Raw genomic sequence first — 22,239 nt, forward strand, 5'->3', positions numbered from 1 at the left:
AGACGTGTACATTGCAATGGTTTGTGGCATATTGTATGTCTGAGGCCCAGGACATAGTGCACTCAGCGTCGCTGAGGCGGGCTGAGCCGCGCTGAACAGATGCAGAAAGCCCCTGCATCTGTTATCAGCGCGGCTATAGTTTCTCCCTCCGCATGCGCGCTGATGCGTGCTGAGGAGAAACTCTTCCGAGAGCGGCAAACTGAAATTTACCGCTCGGGGAAGCGGAGGAGCCGTCACGTGACCGCTCCCATCCAATGGGGCTGCAGCCGGTCCTTCACCGGCAACACAGAGGTCTGTGTGTGTCTGTGGGGGGCGGGGGGGGGGAGGGTGATGCTCCGGTCCCTGTCCTCCTTCTGCTCCGGTCCCTCTCCCCCTTCTGCCCCGATCGCTGTCTTGTGTGTGTTTGTGTGTGTGTATGTGTGTGTGTGTGTGTGTGTGTATATATATATGTGTGTGTGTATATATAATGTGTATTTGTGTGTGTGTGTTTGTGTATATATATATGTGTATATATAATGTGTGTGTATGTGTGTGTATGTGTGTGTATATATAATATGTGTGTGTGTGCATGTGTGTGTGTGTGTGTGCATTGTGTGTGTGTATGTGTATGCATGTGTATATGTGTGTGTGTGCATTGTGTGTGTGTGTATATATATGTGTGTGTGTGTGTGTGTATACAGATGGCGGAGCAGTTACAGTAGATTACTGTGTGTGTGTGTGTGTGTGTGTGTGTGTGTGTGTGTAATGTGTGTGTGTGTGTATATATATTGTATGTGTATATATAATGTGTGTGTGTGTGTGCATGTATGTGTATGCATGTGTGTGTGTATGTGTGTGTATGTGTATGCATGTGTATGTGTGTGTTTGCGTGCGTGCGCGCGTGAATATATTTATCAAAGTTGCACAATGTTAATAAATAATTTATTCTCACAACATGTCTTTTTTTTTAATTCTTGAAATATTATATAATATACATACACATATACACACACAGGTTCCCCAGTGACACACAAACACACAGACCACTTCAAAGTGACACACACACACACACACACACTGACAGTTATCAAGTGACACACACACACAGTGATACCCGCCTCCCAAGCGCGCTTGCTGTCTCCTCTGTCAGGACAGCAAAAAGCTCCTGGTAGCGCGAGCGTAAGCAAGCGAGAGCGAGCAGCAGCACCTAAGCGCTTACTATATCCGAGGCCTGAGAAACACCAATAAAATTGAAGTTGCAAAAATAAATAAATAAAAAAAAGGTCTCTCAGTCAATTTAACAACCAAATAACAATTCTGGCCTTGATAGGTAGGCTGGGATTCATTCCGCCACAATAGAGGGTATCGCAAGGTGATGGCAGCTATCGCTGGATCAGGGTGTGATACGCGCATTGCAGCTTGATGAATCCCGGCCATAGACGTTTATTTACTTAAGTTGCCAAACTGAGGCACAGATTTATAGAGGAAGAACTCATGTTGCCTTCTTTAAAAAAGTGAATTTTTATTGCATTGGTTTAGCCCCAGTTTAGCAGTTGGTAGGCTTCAGTAAATAACCCCTTATTGCTTCCCTCTAAACCCCTACTTGCGTAATGCAACAATAAATCAGAGCAGAGCGAGGGACAGAGGAGAGATTGGGGATGTCAGAGAGCCGCGTTCACAGGCTGTTTCAGCAGAGTGTGTCTTGCTGTGATTCCCAGAGGAAGCTGCTGGAAGTAATTGATATGGACAGCTGGGTGCTGGGTGCCCCACGATTCACCTGCTGTTAACACCTCCGCTCTTATTAGGATCTGAGCTGTGCCATGTATGACCACAACAAGGCTCTCACATCGCGTACACCCATCTAAATCCCCACCTCTCACCTAGGGCAGAGAGAAAGCTGATAGCAACACAGCATCAAACACAGAATCAATCTTTACCACATGTTCAAACATTACATTTAGTGACCGAAGAGCCTTCCAAGACATACTTGTACTGCACTTGAATGCAGCTGGGCTCCATTTCTTAAACCCTTTAGCATTGAAGGTGTTAATAAAAAAAAAGGGATTTTCAGGAACCAATATTTAATAGCTGTGTGCAATAAGTGATCATGATCACAGTAAAGGTATGGCAGATGATACAGGAAGAGAGAGACTGTGAGCTGTGCAGAATAATGCCCATGTCTGTGTGTCTTTGAGCTCCGGAGTGATTTTATTCTTGTACTCTTTATGGTAATGGATTTCGGGCACATTTGCAACGTCTTATTGTAATGCAAAGCTGACAACCCTGTCAGACTGAAGATACCAAAAGGGTCGAATGAGTCCCATAGCCAGATCCCTGTATCTTGTGACCAGATCCCTGTGATCACAAGATACTCCTTTTAATCTCTCTGCATGACAGGCACCAAGCATTGATTGTAAACTGATAGGGGCCTATTCTAGTAGCTTTGATAAAATTGCTGCCATCTTGAATAGTTTGGCATGTGCCCCCCCCACCCCCCCCCCCCGAACGGTTTTGCCATTTGTGTTATCACGGTATTCAGAAAGAATCAGAAAGCATTTCCACAAGTCTCAAACCGTGAGGTAGGAAAATGCCAATACCGCTCGGGACAGCAGCGATGGTATCTCAGCCTTTTTCTAAGTTCTCCCTCTTGCGATCTGGCCGCTGTCTGTAAGAGCTGCACAGTGAGAGCTGCATCTCCCTGCACAGCTTACAGGCGAGCGCAGTGTTTTTATTTAAATTTTAATAACACTGTATTGTAGCAGGGGGGCTCCGGAGTTGAACCGCATTGATTTCAGCCCCGGGGACCCCCTGATTCCTCACTTACAGGACCCGAAATGGGTCACGTGACGCGGGAGATTTAAACATTACAGGCAGCGGGGCCTGTATTTCGGGAAACAGGGTGTCCCCGGGGCTGAAATCAACGTAGTTCAGCTCAGGAGACCCCCTGCTACAATACTCTTATTAAAATTTAAATAAAAACAGCTTCAAAACCATAGCCGCTAAGGCAATGAAGGGGTTAAACCCGAGTACCTGGTTTGGTGGGGGGTACATGGGGTAGGTAAAGGGGGCAGTTGCCCCAGAATGGGTGATTAGGCCTGCCGGGAAGATTGCGGGAGGAGTTAACCCCTTCACTACTACTACTAATTAAGGGGTTAACCACTCCCGCTACCCACCCGAGAGGCATAACTGCCCTCCCAGGAGCAACTATCCCCTTCACCCAATCCCTCTAGCCCCAAGAAACAACAACCCTACTGCCCGCCTCCTCTACCCTCAACAATGCCCCTTCCCCCAAACACATACAGTACATAATGGGCAAAATTACTATTAGTACTGCTACGTGGTAACCCACCGCTCATTCTAAAGACACATATATAAAAAAAGACTAGGTGCAAAAGGGCAAATGAATATATGTAAACACATTTGAAGTAACCTGAAGGTCACAATAGTCCCTTTTATACTGCACTCAAAGTCAAAATTGGAGGGATAGAGTATTGGATGAGATTTGAATATCCCAAAGAATGGCTGAGCATATAGTATAGTCCATACACAGAATATGGGTAGGCAAAACAGAGCGTTCTATACATTATTCAAAATAAAAACAAAAACGAAACACATGTTATTATATATACAGTGAAAGGTAAATATTAAAATCCCCAGAGCAGAGAAGGCTGAACGGATCAAATAGGAAGGTATGCCTGAAAGCATGAACCAATACCTTGACCATAGGCTAATAGCCATAACAATGTCTGTGAGCATAGGGAGACCAGCGGTGGCAGGCTAGGACAAACAGGCGGCTATACCAACTAGTGATGTACAGTAAATGAAAATATAGAAGCCTATCTATAGTAGTAGCACACTAGGTGGATGGCTAATCAAATAACACATGCGTACAGGTGAAGGTGTGTCCAATAGTACAAGTCAGACTGGTGGGTGATAGTTAGTAGCCAATATATATAGATTACATGTAAGCCCAATAAAACGGCTATTAGGATAATATATACATGTATGTGACCCATTATCCAGCTAGCATCAATATAGTTAGTTATATGTATGGACACATAGACCTATGCACAAAGCAACATAATTATGTAAACTTCAAAATATGAGTACCAGAAATGCTCTGAAAGCCCAATAGGGAAAAGCGCTGATACAACTGTATCTCCTGGTGGTCACAGACTTGCGTTTGCCATCTCGCTCGTGAGCATCACCAGTGTGACGTCACTACGCCCCAATGCGCGTTTCACGCGACGATTCATGCTTCGTCAGGGGGGAGGAGTAACACATCGATGTTTCAGTATGCCAAATACTGTATACCCCACAGCATGGGTGGAGCTATAAAATGTCAGCCAATGAAAAACGAAGGCGTCAGGCAGAATGGACGTTGCCAATGGCAGCCAGCGAAACAGCACCTTAGTAAGCACTGCAGACACAATGAATATGTGAGAAGTATTGTTAACTTATAAACGAGTGATCTCAGAAATTGCTGTATTGTTCAAAATGCTAAAAAAGTAAGGTGAATACATAAACAGGTAAACGGATCAAGAGGGGTTAGGAATTAAATGCACAGATGGTTTCAGATTGTATGATATCTACTGTATATTGTCAGTGATGTGTATCTGGACAGGCATAGTTATGTATATCATAAGGCTGAAAAGTCAGCCAGCCTGCAAGCAGTTGTTTATTTACATATAACTATCAAGTCGGTGTAACAACACTGAGAAGTGTGTGTCTCAAATAATGCACCATCATGGTTATTGATGGAATAAGGTGCAGAGTATAAGGATGGAATTAGAGACAAACAAACCACAACCCATACATACAGTAGATGCTGGCAGAACTGCTTATCCCTTAAAAGTATGCAAGAGTCAAATCAGAGAGGGGGGTAAAGTAATGGAGAAGGGACATGGTAGAGAGAACCCCCAGTCACAGGGCCACCAACAGAAATCGTGGGGCACAGGACAAACATTTTAATCAGCCCCCCCCCCCCATGTCGGCGGTGTTGCGAGCCGCCCCCCCATTTCACGAGCCCCCTCTCTTCCCCCCCCTCTTCTCTTGTATTTCTCTCCCTTCCGTCTCAACCCCTCTCACTGTCACTCTCCAGCCTTGCATGTATTTCTCTCCCCTGGATCTCACTCTTACCCCCCTCTTTTCCTCACTCACCCAATCTCCCTCCGTCAATTACTCCACACTCACTCATTCCCTCCCACTCACACAAGTCCCCCCACAAGAGATTTATCAAAAAACTTGCCACTCCCCAATGCAAAAAACTTCCCACCCCGAAATACATACAAACAAAATCCCCCCCCCCCCCCCAAATGCATACAAAAAAAACACCTACCCAATACATATAAAAAAAACAATACATATAACACACACACACACATAGTTAAGTTATGGTGGGTAAAAAAAGTGACAAAAAACCTCCACAGCAAAGCATATAGCAAATGGAAATATTACTGTATGCTCATTTGCATGTCTTAGATACTGTAGGTCTGTGTGCTGGATGATAATGGTGAGAGGCGTGGTTGCAGACCTGTCTAAGACATACAAATGAGCATACAGTAATATTTCCATTTGATATATATATATATATATATATATATATATATAAAAAGAAAAGTATACATTACCGCATAGCAGCAAAAAGGAGAGAGCACTCAGGTGAATGAAAATGAATGTATTAAATACAGCACATAACGCCAACGTTTCGATCCCACAGGGGGATCTTCCTCAGGGGGGTGCACCCCCCTGAGGAAGATCCCCCTGTGGGATCGAAACGTTGGAGTTATGTGCTGTATTTAATACATTCATTTTCATTCACCTGAGTGCTCTCTCATTTTTGCTGCTATGCGGTAATGTATACTTTTATTATTTATATGGGACATGCACCTATTCATTATTACTTAGTTAATTAGGCTTGTTTGGAGGAACAACAATGACTATTTTAAATAAATCACTTGAATGATGTTGCGTACATTTGTTCCTATAGGTAGTAATCTCATTAGATGATTACTTGATTCATAAAGTGAATGAAAATGACCAATCATAGGCAAAATTCAATTTTTACAACCAAAATGAATCTTACAAATATTACCATATACAGGCATTGAGTTTACATTTTGGCATCTAGATGGAAACTTTCTTATATGGAAGTAAACTATTACCAACTTCTTACCCATTATTTTATTTTATCGTCAATGTAACAAAAATTAATTGTACATTAACGTGGGAATCATTCCATATCCATATCATATATTGCTCAAGTGCACTAGAAGAGAAACAGAGGATATTGAAGGAGAAATTAAAATGAATTGATTGGGGCTATTTGTGTTTGCTGAACCCCAATTATTGTTTGATTTCAAGGAGACAAAAGAACAGACCAAACATGTATCCAAGGCCACGTGATATTCCAAACTGACAAGCCTGTACCATACATAGGGTGACCAGATTTTCAAAATGAAAAACCGAGACACAATAAAAAATTATTTATAAAACAAATTACATCACGTGACGCACCCCGTTGCCATGACAACGAGACACTGACGTCAGGCAGTGACATGTTGCCATGACAATGTGGCATCACGTGATGCCTAGGCACCATAATGCGTCCCGTTGGTGGGGGCTGCAGTGTGTGTCTGTGTGTATAGGAGGTGGGCCCTGCAGTGTGTGTTTGTGTGTATATAAATAATGAAGACATTAATTAAAATTAAAATAATTAACAAATTAAATAAATAATTAATTGACATAAATTAAAATTACATAAGAAAATTTAGGCATTAATTAAAATTAAGACTTTTAAAAATGTGACATTCCTGACCTCGTGTGTTTATTACACTTTGCAAAATAGGGTCTCTTGCTCTCCTCGTGGCAGTCAGTGACATCACTGCCATGCAGGGCCGCAGACAGCTTTCCTGGGGCCCAGGAAGAACGTTTTCACCGGGGCCCCCTACCCACATTTAGGCGGCCTTGCGAGAACCCCCCCTTCTCACACACCTCCTCACTCTCACCCCACCTCACACTCCCCAGTCATCCATTCCTTCCCCCCCTCTCTCTTACACCCCCATCTCCATGTATTTTTCTCCCCTCCCCACACTCAACCTCTCTCCCCAGTATACGTGCACACACAGTGACACACACACACACACACAGTGACAAACCCACACAGCCCCTCCCCTCCTCATACTTCCCTCCTCATCTTATACCTCCCCCTCTTCTCCTCCCTTCATACCTCCCCCAACTCTCCATATACCTCCCCTCCTCTCCTCATACCTCTCCCTCCCCATCCTTTCCTCATACCTACCCTCTCCCCCCTCATATCTCCCCTCCTCATACCTTCCCCATTCCTCCTCATACCTTCCCCATCCCTCCTCATACCTTCCCCTTCCCTCCTCATACCTTCCCCATCCCTCCTCATACCTTCCCCATCCCTCCTCATACCTTCCCCATCCCTCCTCATTTTTTTGTTTTTGCTTGCCCATTCATTGTCAGTGTGGAAATCCATGTCCATATATTGAGGGCTTGGTTAACCACAGTCACAATCAATGGCTTTATTGTGAAATGCTTGCTTTATTTTGTGCCCTTTTTATTTATAGCTTGCCCATTCATTGCCTTAGTGACAAACCATGCCCATATTATATGCATGCTGTACAATTGTGCCAATCGATTGGTTTATTGGCATTTTTTTGCATTGCAATGTAATTTATTTTATTCACTGATTGCTTTTTTTATTGGTAGATTGCCCATTCATTGCTATAGCGGCAAACCATGGTCATATTATGGCCATTGTTTAACAATGTACCTATCAATGGGTAGCGTGGGGTGGAGGTGCGGAGGAGGGTGGTTAGGCATCGCAGGTGGGTAGCAGAGGAGGGGGGTTAACCCCCTAATTACTATAGCAGTTACTAAGGGGTTAGTGGCCATTAGTTTGTTTTTTGATTGTAATGTTGCTGCCCACGGAGGACAAGGAATCGGAGGATGGTGATGAGGATGGTATTCATCCTGGCAGGGGTAAGTGAACTTTTATTTCCTTTAGGCTGGCTGGAGAATAGTTTATTTTTAATGGGCAAATTAGCTATTATCCAGATCTGGGTAATAGTTATTTTGCCCATTATTGTACCATATGTGTTAGGGGAGTGTAAGGGGGTAACCAGGCTCACTAATAAAGGTTAAGGCCAGTTGGTTGCCCCTGAACTGTGTTTTGGGGTCTTAGAGTGTTAGCTCTTGGACCCGTGTATTCCGCACGTGTTGCCTTGTAGTGTGTAAGGGATACAGGCTAGTGTAAAGGAAGCAGGTTAGCTTACACTCTATCTCAATACACCAAAAGGCTGTAACATATTTTAACAGAAGCGTGTATAGAAGTATATTTTATTAAGCAGCAGTGTTTTAAGAAAATATGTTTTACTTTATAAATGTAACATAAGGCAGGGTCTTTTCATCTCGGGATCAAAGGAGAACTCCTGGCCACCCCAGGTTTTGGTGCCAGGTCGTCTCCTGGAAGTCCCATAGATCAAAGTAATACTTGTGCCATAGCTGTGAGCAGCCAGATGGGCAGGATAGCTAAGTTAAGTGCTAGCATCCTGGGATGAAGGCAAGCTATCCTGGCCAATTGTCACCTGCCCCAGACTTTCGGGCATTGAGCCTGTGGGGGGCTTAGAATAGTAAGTGAGCAAGATGGCGATCTGCGCACATGCCTTCTTACTTTTCTGAAGCCATAGGTGCCAGCTTTCACAAACCTGGCAAAGTGTGTAATTGGTCAGCGATTAAATTCCCACGCCGGGGGTTGGTGGACAAGCTGTGGGACTGCCTGTCCCAAAGTGTATAAGACAGGTAGTCACCATCCCAGAGGTGTGATTCAATGTGTGTTCCAAGAATTCCAAGCTCTGAGTAAATCATCTAAGATTCTCAGAGGCTAACTGTCCAGTTACAAGTCACCAGCAGGAAGTGGCAACTTGAAGGAAAAGCTGCCTGGATTATTTTGCTGTTTATTTTGCAACGGTTACTAGGGTAAGCTTGGTCATAAGCCACTACAACTAGGAAAGATAGTGTGTATTACCCCAGATTTCCCAAAGTAAGTGTATTTTTAGTGTAAATTGTGTTACATTGTGTGTTTGTCTTTTCCTGAAATAAATTACAATTTATTTTACCTCCTTGTTTTGCTCAATCATATGATCCCGGTATAAATGTGTTGATAAACCTGGTCTCCAATGACAGGGAGGAGGGGGGGGGTAGGAGGGTGCCAATTCATTGCTATTGGGGTTCTCTTTGCTCCCATTGAGGGCATAGGTAACCACACTGGCAATCAATCGGTGTATTGGCAAGCATTGTGTTTTAATGTTTATTGTGGGTAGCGGGGGTGGGTGAAGGTGGTATTTGGCCCATGGTGGGTGTTTATGCCTAGCAGGTGGGTAGCGGGAGGGGTTAAGCCCTTCTAGCGGTAGTAAGGTAATGAAGGGGTTAACTTCTCTTACAACACTCTCGCAAGGCCTAAACACCCACCACGGGCCAAATACCACCTTCACCCACCCCTGCTACCCACAATAAACCGGGCACTGGTATTTAACCCCTTCATTGCTTTGGCGGTTAGCAGGGGGTCTCCGGAGCTGGTTTTAATGCGGGGCAGCTCCGGAGACTCCCAACTTCAATCCGATGCAATAAAAAAAAAATTCTTCTAAATCCTACCGCAAAACCCATTAGAAATTTGCAAGTAGCTCGCTAGGTGAGAGCCTCTATGTTCTCATCGAAGCTACTTGCAGCTGCAGTTGTCTTTTTTTTTTAATTTATTTTTTTACTTCAATAGTTTCATGTGTGCAATCTCTAATTACCTAAAGAACTGCATAGCTGCCGGTCAATTCGTTCTCCGTCTATTGATCGGCAAAGTTTGGCGACATCTTTAAATATGGGGAATGTAAATGGTTGCTATAGGAACAAGCATGCTTGTTAAAATAGAATACAAGAAAATTGGTCTTTCAAAGTTGATTTTTTTAAAACAGAAAATGCTAAAAGTATTTTTTCTTACTACAGAACTGATTTATTAAAAAAAAAACACACATGCAGGATATTGCCTGAACTGCAGCTTTGAATAGGGTGACTTTCTCAAAAATGCGAGTTGGATCTCTTTTTGTGCTGCCGCTTGGTGGGTTTGAGCCATAGCACTACTGCTCAGGGAGATGCACTTCCCGTACGAGTTTGGCAGGTTATCGGAGTTTTCTGAATAGCAACCATGCCAAATCGTACAGGAACTGCTCAAAAAGCTTAATGAGTTCGTTATCGAAGCTACTAGAACAGGCCCCATAGAGTAACTCTCCCATTTAATGAAGGAAAATAAACCTCCCCTGTTTATAGTTTAAAACATTTAAACCTAGGGTACAAGTAAATATGCCTTCTATGTTTATCAGGATAACTTTTTCTCTTCGGTTCTGTCTGGTATACTGCAGGAGAGGAGGTTATTCATCTGACTGACATCTCTGCCCATGACACTGACATGATACTCCAGTAAATGTAATCCTCACTGCCACTTAACTGTTCTTGTAATAACATTTAATGTCTCAAAGTTCTGGGCTCCAAACTAAATGTCAAAGCTAATTACCAAAATCTCAGAGATTGGCCTGGGGAGAGATACCCTCCCACTGCCACTGAAGCTGGCAGGTCAAACCCAGTCTGCTGTCAGCATTTGCTCATTTCATTAAACTCTCAAGACCTGGAGGTAATAGCCGCCATGTCTGTGTCGAAATTATTGACTCTCAGATCTGAAGGGTTAATTTAACGTAATTCCCCCTTTTCGTCCATATTAAAGCAGCATTCTCAGCTGCTTTTTTTTTTGTTTGCCTCCACTTTAAATCGGGGGTCCCCCTAGCTTAGATTCTTACTGGTAAAGATAACAGCATTTCAGTCAACAACAGGGGAAACAAAATGGCAGTTTATATCTCCTACATGGCGCAGGTCAAAAGTAAGCAGCAACATCATCCGTTGCGGCATTCTATTGGCCCGTGTGACGTAGGAGATATAGTACGAGGAGATAATGCCAGTACCTTTACTGGTAAGTATCACAGGATTCGTGGGGTCGCCAGAGCTCAAAAAAGCATGGTTCATGGACCCCTGTCCAAGACGTATAAAAAAGGGGGTCAGACTGATACTTAAATTATGTTAGCGCGAAGTCTGTTAATAAACAATGTATTTGGGCATAATACTGATTTAACAACATTTTAGAGAGAGACTCCTAAATATAGTCCAATATGTGCTATTTCAAAAACTGCTATATAACTCAGCCCTGTGATCACTACAACAGTTCCCTATCACATCAATTCCCCTAATTGCCCCCTGTTGTGAAATGTGTTACTTTGTATCTTGCAGGAAATCCATTCCAGCCATAATTTGCAAAGCTATTAATACATTCAGTGCTGGAAGGACCTGGCACACAGAGCAATGCGCTGCTGACCCCTTTAGAACGGATGATGGGGTTAGATACCTCCTCAAGAGAGAAGTGCAAACTTTTCAAATTTCACTATGTTTAGTTCTGTGAGAAATGTTTGCTTCGATCCAAAACGTTTGCAACAAGTTCAATTAATGCTAAAAAGATAACGGGCATTGCATATTTGAGTCATTTCGATTGCTTTCACTTTCAAAATCCAACTTTTTTTTTTTTTTTAAGTAGTGGGCTGATATTGCGCCACTTTTAAAGAGGAGTGGATAATTTTGAACAATTTGGGCTATTTGCTGCAAATAAAATTACCATTTGTGAGCACATTCACATGTCTCAGACAGGTCTGCAGCCCTGTCTTTCCCCATTATCTCTTAGCATACAGTGCTTCCACTGCAGCCTGGCAATTTTGCTTCACAAGTTCTAGCAAAACATTTGCGGGTTTTTACCAATGTTTGGAAAGTTTGTTTGAAGCTGCGGAGCAGCGAATCTCGCCAGATTCTCAGGTCTCTACGGCAGAACAACCTGAGCGTCGTAGGGAGCAATTCTATAAATATACAGAGTGCTGTTAATCCGCAGAGACGTCAATGGGAATTTATGGCCGCTAATAGATCGAACAGCAAATTGGAGTAGTTTATTTAACATAAAACAACAAAGGGACGTCTAACAAAACTGATAGCTCTCAGCTGAATATCTGTTCCCTCACAGCTTTTTTTTCCCCCAGTTCCTTCCCGCAGAAAGATGGATACTCAGCAGCATCTCCACAACATACCAGACAGACACCTGACCACACCCGTATATATGGCAATTGAATCTGGTAGGCTAAATACCTGGAGCGAAGAGAACTCAGGTGCTAGGCTGATTCACGGCCTGGACTACTTACAGATACATGGACTTGAGTTAGAGGCAACAGTTCTCTGTCACACGACCCTTAAAAATTGCATTCCAATCTGTGTAGGGGACACAGGGAAAGCAGTGAACTGCTACTGTCATGTGTGGCTGAGCATGTCAATGAGTTTCTGCTCTGTTATACGCTCTGTAGTGTTTGGCTGTGTGTGCTCAGCATTCATTGCCTGTCAGTAAACAAGAAATAAAATGCTCTGCAGACTCGCAGCTGGCCCCTGCTAGGTTATGCTCCCCTGGTCTCAGTGCCTTCTTAACACATGGGCACGCTGGGCAGTTGCCCGGGGGCCCCACGAGCATAGGGGCCCCATGCTAATCTATGCACAGACCAGAATTTAACACTCATTTTCAAATCACCCCCCTCAACATTCAAATCCACCGCTACCTCAGTAGAAGGAGAAAAATAACGACTTGTAGCGGAGAGTTGGCATGTCTGCATTCGCAAGAGAAATTTTGCAGGGCCCAGTGCACTGCTTTGCCCGGTGGCCTATAATGCTGTTAAGAAGGCCCTGCCTGGTCTGGCTCTCCTAATTCCTGAGCTCTCGTTCCTGCATATAACGGGGTGCCAGGAATCTTTGCTTTACTCATCACATTCTCGAACCCAGTACAGTCACCTTACAACATGATATAATAATGCATTAATATTATGTAATCATGCATGCAATAAATACATCTTGGAATAATTTCATGACAAATATCTGTGCCCCTTTCTGAAACTCCTTGCATTTACATGACTATGTTAATACATTCCCTGCCAAAGAGGGCAGCTGAATATCACCCCTTATCTGTAGTATACTTTCTTGCCTGAAAAGAAACTTCAAAAATTAAGTTTAAGATCTAAATCCAGATCCATGTGCAGTCTGGGGCATGGCTTTGCTGCTCTGTGCTTCAGGTTCTGGAAAGTAGACTGTTAACTCTTTGAGGTAGGGATTATTTAACTATAAGTAGACTGGTGTGCGTTTGAAATTAAAAAAAAAAAATATTCTGTCACTGCCATATGAGTAAATGTTTATTATTTTTTTTCAGTATATTTAGAATATGTAAGAAAAAATGTGTTCAAGATTCTTGGTATCAATGAGATTATTTATTGCAGTTTTATTCTTGTATAGTCTGACCATGAGTAGATTGTGCCTTATAGTAAAAAGATCAAATGTATAAGATCCAGATAAAATTAACCTCATCAGTGTTTAAAGCTGCAGTTCAAGCTGCCGTTGAAATTTTTTTCCCCATTCAATTCAATATGTGCATCAATACAATCTGCACACTGACAAGTGATTAGCTAAATTGCCGATCCGATCTCCTGTAATCGATCGCTGAAGATTCTGCTCCGGGGTTCTTTATAGCACTGTTAGGGCTGCAGAAAATTACCCAAGAAGCAAAGTTCTGGGTGGAAGATCATGTGACCACGTAGGCACTAGATACCATTAGTACACTGCTAGAGAGAGGGCAAAATGGTTGTGCCAGAGACTGTCCCAGAAGAGGAAGGGGATCTCAATTTATAAATGGTTGCTATAGAACCAAAAATGCTTGTTACATTAGAATAAGTTTTTTTTCAATGCTACAAGTATTTTCTCAAAGTACAGAACTGATTAAAAAAAAAAAAAAAACACGTAGGACATTGCGTGACCTGCAGCTTTAAAGGGCATGCTTTCCTTTTCAGCAATGAAAGGTTTCAACAGTGAACAATGTACACATTTACATGAAATCTTTGCTCAGTTTGAGTCATGTCTCAAACTGATTTGTTCCAAAATGTAGCAAACTCCCTCTTCTCCTGGGAGTAGCAATTTCCCTTCATGGGAAATCTGATGCATGATTTATTGCTTCTCAAGTTGGATAAACCAGATGCAAGTTTCTCAGTCTGGTGCCAGATATGACCTGGCGGATCTTATTATATTAACAAAGGGAAGGAAAACTATAAATATGCCAGTCAAGTAACTCCTCCCCCAGCTACTCTTCATTCTACGCGCAGATCACTCCCTATATCCCGAAACGGCACAAATTACTCTAACTGCAATAAAAATGGGTGCGAAGCATCATAAAAAAAAACGGCTAACTGGAACATTCTTCGAATGGTGTATTTTATGGCATTTTCAGACATTTATCATTTATGAAGTTTGATAGATAGCCCCCACTGGATCTTTTTAGTGACTCTGCCTTGAGCGGCGGTCCCTGTCCTTTACTGTAACCCGTCATATTATTCGAAGTTATGAAGCTGCCTCACTCTCCGCGCCCGCTGCAAGGCTCGGCACTCTGCAGGTAGCTAATAAAAGGTTATTAATAAAGTCAGACCAGGCAGTGTGTCAGGTGGGAGGAGAAAGGAGCCTGTTGCTTTCATAAAGCCTGAAGTTATTGCTGCAGCTGCCGTACCTGCTCTGTCTTGCGTTTTATCATCTCACTGTGTCCTTGGAAGAATTACTGCATTTCTCGGCAAGATAGAGGCAAGGCTCAGGGCTGTATACCTCTTCCGTGCCTTGCATGTCACCCCTTCCTGCGCCTGCTCATTCCTTGGGAAATATTGGTTGAGAACCAATGTTCATCTCAATGTACGTATCTTAAATGTAATTCGAATAAACTCATATGAGGTTGCTGACCCCATCTCCTCTGCATTCCTTCACCATCAACTCATCCACCTGCCATCAAACACAGCCAAATGCAATAATCTCACACTACCTTTTTATGCCAAGAGTAGGAGTTCTATTTTCGGATATCAGCAGGGGGTATGCGTAGTAATAGGATCGCTGTTTCGTGTTGTGCTTCCTATGGCCATCTTACAGTTTTCCCTGCAGCACCAGAATGATCAAAGGTTGGATACAGGGTGTCTCTATATCAATTAATTAGTTGGGGAGAATTGTGTATACTGCCTGTTATAAGGGAAGCCTTAGCTGGTGTCAACAGTCATGGAGAAAAACACACTAAATGGAAGAAGGAAAGAGAGAAAAACAGACAGATAGGGGCCTATTAACTGCAATATTGTTGTTGTCAAATCTTGCGATTTGACAAGGCTTTAATTAGCTGTAAAAATGTTGTGATATCACCATGTTCTATACATTTTGGCACTTATAAAAATAGCGCGTCAATTAAATTCTCACGTTCCGTGCGAATAAACGCAGAAACCGAGCAATGGTTTTATTTCAAACAGAATTAACATCATGAGATCGCTCATCGCAGCCACACGATATAAGCTGTCCATTTTATAATTACTGAAGGGGTCAATGAGCCCTTCAATTAATTTTTAAATGTTTATTTGATGTATATATATATATATATATATATATATATATATATATATATATATATATATAGACATACGTTACCGTTCCAAGGTCTGGTAAAGCAAGAGACAGCACTCAATTGTAGAAAACTTCACAAAGTGTATTGGTGAAAATAGTGGTACATCAAGAAACCCAACGTTTCGGTCCTCCAAAATGGGACCTTCCTCAGGACGCCGGGAACTCCAGACGAAGTCGCCGTAGAGTGACGAAACGCGTAGGGCTGGTGACGTCATCGCGTTTGTGTCTGTGTATCTTGAGTTCCCGGCGTACTTGCGCTCTAGCTGGCGGTATTTTCGAGCGCTGGCAATCACTGCATGCAGGAGAGAGGGACGTGAAGGCACTGAATGCCTCTACAACTTGCTGCTAACTCGTTGTAGGAGTTTATTGTGGCTACAAGTTGTGTACTTCCACTCTGCCTACCTGGGACTCCCCCTACCATCGCAGATGACATCAATAGAGATTTATCTCCCACGAATGGTTCTGTTTAAAATCCTGTAAGTGCATTTCTTATGGGTTGCTGATTTTTAAATAAATGCATCTTTATTTTTAAGCAGTTACGTGCTATGGAGTTGGCGCTCTTGTTTGTCGTTTTTCCATGTATATATATATATATATATATATATATATATATATATATATATATATATAAAATGTATATATATATAGAGGTCATGTGGACCTGCGGCATTCACTTAACAGCTATATCTCGCCTGGGCTCACTTTAAGGATAGCAATAAACAGCAGGAACATTGTACTGTATATATATATATATATAGATCACTTGTGAGCACATTCACATGTTTTAGGCAGGTCTGCAATCCTGCCTTTCACCATTATCCCCAGCATACAGTGCTTCCACTGCAGCAAGGGATTCCGGGAAATGACATGCAAATGAGCACACAATGTGTCATCTTTTGTCTGAAAAACCATTGTTACATGGAGCCCATATAAGCCAATGCTCGCTGTTAACACAGCTTTAAAGCACCCACCATAACTTAAAACGTGTGTATATAATACATAAAAAATATATATACATTCATATACGCACACATAGTAATGTGTGTGTGTGTGTGTGTATATATATATATATATATATATATATATATACAGTGTTCGACAAACCTATACATTTGCATGCCACGGGCGAGCGGATTTAACATCGTGGCGAGCTCCTATTGGCCCAAGCATCACACATTTGGTACTAGGTGGCGAGTAGATTTTTTTTTTGGGCGAGTAGATTTTTTGGTGATTTGTCGACCACTGTATATATATATATATATATATATATATATATATATATATATATATATATATATATATATATACACACAGTGTTCGACAAACCTATACATTTGCTCGCCCCGGGCGAGTGGATTTAACCCCCGGGCGAGTAAATATTGGCCCAAGCAGCACACGTTTGGTACTAGGTGGCGAGTAGATTTTTTTGTGTGGCGAGATTTTTTGGTGATTTGTCAACCACTGTATATATATATATATGTAGCCCTTTTTCGGAACCCTCCCAAAGGAACTACTGGTCGCTGTACAACACCTGCGGCTCCAGGAGATCTGAGCTTCCGCTAGCTTGGAGCCTGGGGTAACACTCATACATTTACTTAGCGCAGCGCCTCCACTTACCCAGGATCCCCGTGATGTGAGATTCCCCTGGGCAAGAAATACATACACACACATGTGATGCAACCAACTTTATGCAATATGATAATGCATGGCAACCTTATCACTCTAACATGCAACTTAGCAATAACACAGAGTACTAACAACTGGTACCGTCCTTATAACGGTAGTGGCTTAGCCACCCTCTTAATGAGTACTGTATCAGTCCTGCTACCGTGTGCTCCACACCGTGTCCGTGTACGGTACTATATGGTATAGGCTCAGTCTTGTAACCACTCGCTCAGTGTTCCTACAAAGAGTTTAGCCTAAGGCGGGATCAGCGCCTGATGACCGGTGTTGGTGCACTTGATGATATAGTACCTGCCGAGCACTCCAGTGCTCAGATCTGCAACTACTTCGTAAAGGATCCGTCGAGTTCCGGCCCGACATCCAGGATCCACCGTCCGGGAAGACCCCAACAAGATGGCCTCTGCAACCACAACGAAGAGCAGCGCCCAACCTTCTGCACGGGTGCGCAGTGTCAATGGAGTCCCTATCTGACTCCGTGAACTAACGTGACACTCGCTGTACTATAGGCCGTCCCTACAGCACAGCAACCTTGGATGGCTTTAGGAGAAACTCCTAGGGCCTACGGGGTAGCCTACCTATGCAGGTGGGTCACTGACCCCCTGCACCCACACTACCTCTCTCTGTACCCACCCGGGTCCCCTCTGGCTATCTTCTCCCTAACCTCTGCAGCAAACACACTGCACACACACTCAACCTGCAGCAACCCACTGCACTCACTCGGTACCTGCAGATACACTGCACACACTGTGCCTACTTGTCAGCGCTCACAGCACTACCAGCTGTGACACTGACAAGACTGCACACTCACACCTAAGGGCAGGGTCCCTAACATATGGGCCCTCCCTCAGTACCTACCCCCTACCCTGGTGGGGATTGGGGCCAGCCTGGGATCTGTGGAATTACCTTACCTGGTGTAGGAGCCACTTGCTCCCTACACCCTTCCTCCCCCTTCCTGCTCCCAGCTCCAACTGCCAAACATGGTCCCCGCAACATTGTAGCCTTCCTCCACAGGAGAAGCTGCAAAACCCTATTTGCTGGCTGGCTGCACGTGATGTGGGTGAAAGGGCAGTCCACAGAGGCTGCTGGGAATTGTAGTCCACTCAGGACCTCTTTAGCATTGGGACCGCGTGCGCTACCCTTACTGCGCCTGCGCGACCAACGCGCACGCTCGCACAACCTGTCATGGCGGCCCCCGCTAGCCGGGTGTGCCACAGAGCCTCGGAGCGCTACATGGAGGGTCTCTGGGGCTGAAAAGAGACCGGGGTCACATATATATATACACACACAAAAACAGAAAAATATGAAGTAGTGCCTATAAAACCCCTATAGGTGGATAGGTGGACTATATATACGCTATTACTGACCAATGGGACAATAAAGTGGGTGCAGACTAATATAATACAATACTTAATATACCAATAATTCACAACTAATGCATATAGCCAATGCCAATAAGTTGTAAGTGTGAAAAAAATGTATATAAAAAACACATATAATAAAAATATATGTATATAAAAAATATGTAAATTAAACAATGTACGTAAATAAAAACCAGTCCCAATATACTGTCCTCTGGAGTCTTGCAGCCTGAATATGAGGATCACCAATCCCACAAAGGTATCTACAAAAAGAAAAGAAAAAACAGGCGCACTCCTAGTGTATATAACAAATTTATAGGACTGGAACGAATATAAAATGTGCACTCACAAACAGAGCTTTAAAATCAGCATGTATGAGATATACTCAAACTCCAACACTGCAGCATGAATCCAGACGGAGCTTCTTTGGAAAAGGTAATGCCTTTCTCTCTTTGCAAACACTGGTCACGGTGTATGCTTGAACACTCTGTATACTGGATATGAGTATTCCACACCCTGTGTACTTCCAATATGGTCCCTTCGGCTACAGGCATCTTCAATACAACTCCTGAAGTTTACTCCTTGTGTAGGAAAAACTGTATTTCTTATATGGGGTTTATTTACAGGGATTAAAACATATGATAACAGGCCCACCGTCCCTTTAAGTCAAACAAATCATAAAATAAAATACCTATTCCCGTTAGGGAAAATAACTCAACTAGGCTGAAGCCCTTTCTAACCACAGCTGGCCAACTATACTGGTTCCCAGCTTAAAACATGCCCTTACATATGCAACAATGTATACAGTCTCTGCACATAATAATAAATACTTCACATAATAATAAAGGCGTTTCCTTATCTATTAGTCCATTGGAGCAGATGTCGCCACTTCAGCATGGTCTCTCTTCCTATCCTTCCTAGGGGAACTCTGCCCCACACGAGCTTAGAGAAACTCTCCTGTGTAGGTCCACTGTCAAGGGCTGTACCAGCCTTCCTTCTTAAGCTGGAGAGCACTTCTCTGTCCCCCTCACTGGGACAGTAATCTCTCACTCTGTATCTCTCAGCATGTGTCTCTCACACATTGCAGCTCTCTGTAGTCACTTCCTGACTATTAAAAACTCCATGAGCAATCAGGAGTTCAGCCTTCCTAATTAGTGTGTATGTATGTATGTAAATATAAATAAATAAAGAGCCCACAGTGTATACAGCAAAGGTGTATGTGGAGTGGGAGTGTATATCAATGGTGTGGGTAGGTGTGGAAATGTAAGAGGGTGTTGCGTTACTAAAAGTGTGTGTGGATATTATGTGGTCCCTATTGGTATATAGGGATGGAATTACATAGCTGTATGTGTAAGAGACAGCTGTGTGTGCATACATGTAGCGCAGTATGTATAGAAATGGCCACTAGCACTCAAGGGAAGAGAGTTCTCAATATATATATATTGTGATACAATCACTGTCTCCCGGTGCTGGAATAGGGCAGCTATGGGACTTTCTAGCATACAGAGAGTTAATTTCCCTAGAGAAACCAGCAGCACCTGCAAACTAATTGAGCAGGCTGAACTCCTGATTGCTCATGGAGTTTTAAAAGTCAGGAAGTGACTACACACTGGGAGAGACTGCTGTTCCCAGAGAAGGGGGACAGAGAAGAGTTCTCCCCAGCTGTGGAAGCTGGCACAGTCCCTTAGGCTCGCTGGACGGTGGTCGCAGAGCCTGTTAGGACTGCCTGGGTTGTTAATCCCAAGAAGAGGAAGGAAGGACGCGAGAAAATGCTGAAGTAGGGATGTCCTGTCCTTAACATTGGATTTACAGAGGAGAGATTCTCTGAACTCTCGTGGGGCTGAGCTCCCCTAGGAAGGAAGGACGCGAGACCGTGCTGAAGCGGGGACGTCTGGTCCATAACCTTGGAGTAACAGATAAGATAAATGCTATATTGCTGTGTGCAGAAGCTGTTTATGTTTAGCTATAATAGTACAGTACCTATTTTGGGGTGGTAACCAGCTTAGCTGTCCATCCAGTTAGTAAGGGTTGAAGCTGAATGTGTAGTTATTCTCCTAAGAGGAGTAGGCTTTTCTTTTATGATTTGTTTTGACATAAAGGGACGGTGGGCATGTTAGTGTATTATTTAACCCTGTAAATAAACCCCATATAGAGAAATCTGGGACATAAGATCCTACGCTGTGACGGAGACATCACAATATATGCACAGACACAAAATTGTTGATGTGGGTGGAGATACGCCAAACAAAAATTGATGCACATGGGGATGGTGGGTGGTGCATTACCTAAAGAGAGACTGTACTCGGTCTCCAAATTAAATAAATGATCAAGAGAGGGTAGGCACATGCTTCATTATTTAGTGTGAAATGTATTAAATGGAATATATATATATATATATATATATATATGTATATATATATATATATATATATATCTATATATACACACACACACACACACACACACACAGACACACACACACACACACACACACACACACACACAGAGGGAGTGGGTCAGTGGGTAAAGGCACTTACTCTGAAACAAATGACACAGCTGGTATGAATCCCAGTGTCAGCTTCTTTGGCAAGTCACCATATCTCCCTGTGCCTCAGAAACATGTTTTCATAATCATATTGAATAGCTCTATTTGTTAACAAATATTATAGGATAAAGCTGTAAAATTCTGGGCATTATTGAAATCCCTGCTCTTTGATTGGTTAAAATTCCGGGCATTATTCATTCAGTAATGCCTGGAATTTTTGGCAGCTTGACAAGTGTTTATTTCTAGCCAATCAACTTTTCTTTTGTCAGAACAGCTCTGAGACAGGGCAGGGGATTGGTCAGTAGGCAGGGACAGTTCTCAGACAGGGCAGGGGATTGGTCAGGAAGCAGCAGCCAGGCAGTGATTCCTCCCTCTGCCTCCATGAACAGAGATCCACGGACACAGTTGAGTTGAGGAGGGACAGTGTATTTGTAGCTGCAAAGTAAGTGTTTGTCTACAGAGTTTGTTTGTAGCTGCAGTTTCTGTCTATCTAGTGTGTGTGTCAGCTGCAGAGTTTGTGTGTGTGTCTGCTGCAAAGTTTGTGTGTCTGCTGCAGAGCTTGTGCGTGTAGCTGCAGAGTTTGTTTGTGTGAGTGTGTAGCTGCAGAGTTTGTGTCTGTAGCTGCAGAGTTTGTGTGTGTGTATATCTGCAGAGCTTGTGTGTGTGTGTGTGTGTGTAGCTGCAGAGTTTGTGTGTGTGTGTAGCTGCAGAGTTTGTGTGTGTAGCTGCAGAGTTTGTATGTGTGTGTAGCTGCAGAGTGTGTGTGTGAGTGTAGCTGCAGAGTGTGTGTGTGAGTGTAGCTGCAGAGTTTGTGTGTGTGTATGTAGCAGCAGCTTGTGTGTGTAGAGCTGCAGTGTGTGTGGTGCTGTTGTGTGTGTAGCAGCAGCAGAGTTTGGATGTAGCTACAGAGTTTGTGTGTAGCAGCAGTTTGTGTGTTTGCAGAGCTGGAATGCGCGTGTGTGTGTGTGTGGAGATGGTGTGTGTGTGTGTGTGTGTGTGTGTGTGTGTGTAGCTGGTGTGTGTGTGTGTGTGTGTGTGTGTGTGTGTGTGTGTGTGTGTGTGTGT

At 43.2% G+C, this 22,239-nt stretch overlaps 1 protein-coding gene across 8 annotated transcripts in view; it reads right to left on the reverse strand.

The window, feature by feature from the left end:
- Window positions 1-22,239, reverse strand: part of ADGRB2 (adhesion G protein-coupled receptor B2) — a 205,935-nt gene that overhangs the window by 64,140 nt on the left and 119,556 nt on the right. The window contains exon 1 of one of the 8 annotated variants that reach the window (XM_075604652.1): window positions 14,666-14,794. The exons of the other annotated variants lie outside the window; for them this stretch is intronic. The gene's annotated coding sequence lies outside the window, so the exon portion shown is untranslated. Of the gene's footprint in view, window positions 1-14,665; window positions 14,795-22,239 lie in introns of those variants that run through there. 8 annotated transcript variants of the gene reach the window in all.

The sequence above is a fragment of the Ascaphus truei genome, chromosome 6 (genome assembly GCF_040206685.1).
Source record: "Ascaphus truei isolate aAscTru1 chromosome 6, aAscTru1.hap1, whole genome shotgun sequence".
Taxonomy (NCBI): domain Eukaryota; kingdom Metazoa; phylum Chordata; class Amphibia; order Anura; family Ascaphidae; genus Ascaphus; species Ascaphus truei.